We start from the raw sequence: 2,956 nt of genomic DNA, 5'->3' as shown, positions 1-2,956 counted from the left end.
GGCCAATTGAGCCACCTTCTTGACCTCCTGCAGCTCAACCTTAAGATCTATGACCAGCTGCCTTTGGGTGGCCAGGTCTATCTCGGTCAGGTGCATTTTTTGATGTTGATCCTCGGCCTGCCTCTCCATGGTCTTTAGACCCGCCTCGGCACTCAGGCGAGCCTTGTCCGCTTCTTTTAGCTTCACTGACAACTTCGCTTGTTCTTGTTTAAGGGCCCCCAAGGACTTCTCAACATCAGCACGGGAGAGGGCCTCAACGTTGGCCTTATTATGGGCATCACGAACCCACTCTTCGGCCACAAAAACTTGTTGAGTAACCTACACAAAAACAACGGAAGAATCACATGAATAAAAAAGTAGGGAAAGAACGAAAGTACAGCTTAGCATTTAAATTCAAGGATATGATAGATTGCTTACCATAGCAAGGTCCTTCTTCAGGGACAGGAAGAGGTCATTTTGCTTGAAGCGCCTGTAAGCCTCCATGTCTCTGGGAGGAGAAGAGGCTGCTCTAGGGCTTCAACAATGTAGCCTACATGCCCCCTTTGGAAATCCCTGATTGAGGCATTCCAAGGGATCGCAACCCCATCCACCTCTAGTCGAGGAGACCAAGTGCATTGTGGAAGGCGCACATCGGCCCTAGTTTGTTCCTCCTGGCTGTCCACAGAAGTGGACCTCTTGTCCCGAGTGTCTTTGGCAACCTTCTGCTGCTTAGTCCCATTCTGAGGGCCCACCTCCCCTTCTTCAAGCTCCTGAATTGGCCTTTTCTTCTTTAGATTAGGAATGGATTTCAATTTGAGGTCGTTGGGATATGGAAGAGGAGGAGGAGGAAGTGTGGGTGGAACTTGGGATATGGTGGCTTCTTTCTAAGTTGACACCTTGTTCCTAGAAGCCATAAGGTCTCTTAAGCTCATGTTTCCCTGGTTTAATGCCATCCCGTCTTCCTCTTCTTCAGAGGTGCTGTCTGGACAGGTAATCCCCAGAATGGAGGCATGAACACCTGAATGCCTATTAGTCTCGTCCTCGACATCCGAGATGTTGACTACAAAAACCACTGGATTCTCTACTACTTTGAAGCAGAATTTGTCTATCTCCTCCTCTAATGATAGACATGAAGAGGCAATCTCCTCTTCGGGCGTTGTTGCTGCTGCTTCAGGCGGAACTCGTTGAAGTGGCAGTACGATTGGTGGAAGATTGTCTAGGGCTAGGAAATTTTGGCATGACACATCAATCCAAGCCAACCGCTGGTCACCCGTTCTTATAGCGTGGCCTATTTCTTGGTATATTTTCGAGATAGGCTCGAAGTCCAAAATTAAGTGGACTGCTCTCAATTGCCTATCTTTACTTACAAAGATCTTGGACCTCAGCATGTAGTTAAGAGCTTTAACATTGGTCAAACTGAGCTTAGGCACTACTTGCTTCTTATCTGCAAAAGTAGCCGAGAAGCAAAACATAGTTAGAAAGTTAAAATCCATCATCAAAAGAAAGCAAGATGAAAGGGAAATAATGACATGGTTAGGGTTAAAGGATCTAAATCTCTTGTTAAGGAACCTAACTCTAACGTATCCCACCTGGCTCTCCCTCTTGGACAGGGCAGTGAAAGCCATCATGTCACGCTCCCGAAGCTATCAGATAGTTGTCTTTCATACCCTTGTTAAATTTAGGTAGACATGGTACTAGTCTGACAACGTCAAATCGGGACTTGAGATAATATCTCGCTTTTTTGAGGGAGTGGCACTTGTACATGTGGACCACATCATGCCAGGTGAGCCCCAAGCGTAGATGCTCGTTGAGAGCATCAACACTACCTAAGACCCTAAATAGGTTGGGCGCACATTGGTGGGAGCATATCCTATGGTTGATGAGGTAATCGCGTGTTATCCTACCCATAGGGAGAGTCATTCCCCTTCGATGAAAGCTATCATAGGGATGATGACTTCCCCCTCTTCTTTGTGTGTCAATATTTGTTCTGGGGAACAGTATCGCAGGGCGACTCCCTGTGGTATGTGATATTTATCCTTAAAGGCCTTTATTTTGGCAAGGGAGTCTACTAGGTGCTTAAATCTACCCATCTTGACAAGCTAAAGGGAAACAACTGAAATTGGTAAATGAAGAAATAAGAATTGGAAGGCCGAGGAGATTGGTCGAGGAGAAAAAGAAAAGTTTAAAGAAATAGAAACTTACAAGAACTAAGATGTGTATTAGTCCCTAAAACTTTTAGAAAGATTTTCAAGGATCTCTTAAAGAAAAGGTGTGGGAAGTTTAGTAACTTAAAGAGCTTTGTGAGTTTGAGTGCTTAGGATCTCTGGAGAGCTTGAAGACTTGTGAAATGAGGGAAATGATTTCTCCGAATGCTTTATATAGAGGGCAAGATTGAGTGGGAGTTATCCCGCTTAAAACCCAAGGACAAATATCAGCCATTGGATTAACACCTCACTATTGGATTTAGGGAACATAACGCCACCTAGAGTAATTAATGACGCCTCGCGGGCTCTGAAGCGTCAGTGGCAATGATGGGGCACGCAAAACGGCACCCTCACGTGTGCAAATCAAAGGGAAAAATAATATTAGCGCACAAAAAATCAAAACCCCACTTTGTCCTTGGATGAGAGGGAAAAAACCGGAGTTTTGAGGGGCTATTGTAGGGTTTGAGGCCCAAATCATATATTGGGCCTTGGGCCTTGGCTGAGAGCATGAGTAATCTGTGGACGAACAAATCGTAATGAATGGTTCAAACCCAGGACTTAATGAGCAAAATATAAATGGGAGGGTGGTCCGAGGAGGAATATCTCCTCGTACATGATAAATACAGCTCAAATATGTATTCCAGCAATCAAGGTGACCTTCTAAGAAGTTCCAATGATAAGCACATGCATCATAAGCTTATAAGAATGATAGGAACTCAGAAATATCTGAGGGAAAGCTGCTACTACTGCATTGAATGCACTGCAGCTACTTT

Source organism: Quercus lobata, chromosome 10 (assembly GCF_001633185.2).
Source record: "Quercus lobata isolate SW786 chromosome 10, ValleyOak3.0 Primary Assembly, whole genome shotgun sequence".
Taxonomy (NCBI): Eukaryota; Viridiplantae; Streptophyta; class Magnoliopsida; order Fagales; family Fagaceae; genus Quercus; species Quercus lobata.
The sequence above is the reverse complement of the archived record's forward strand: the minus strand, read 5'-3'. Positions refer to the sequence as shown.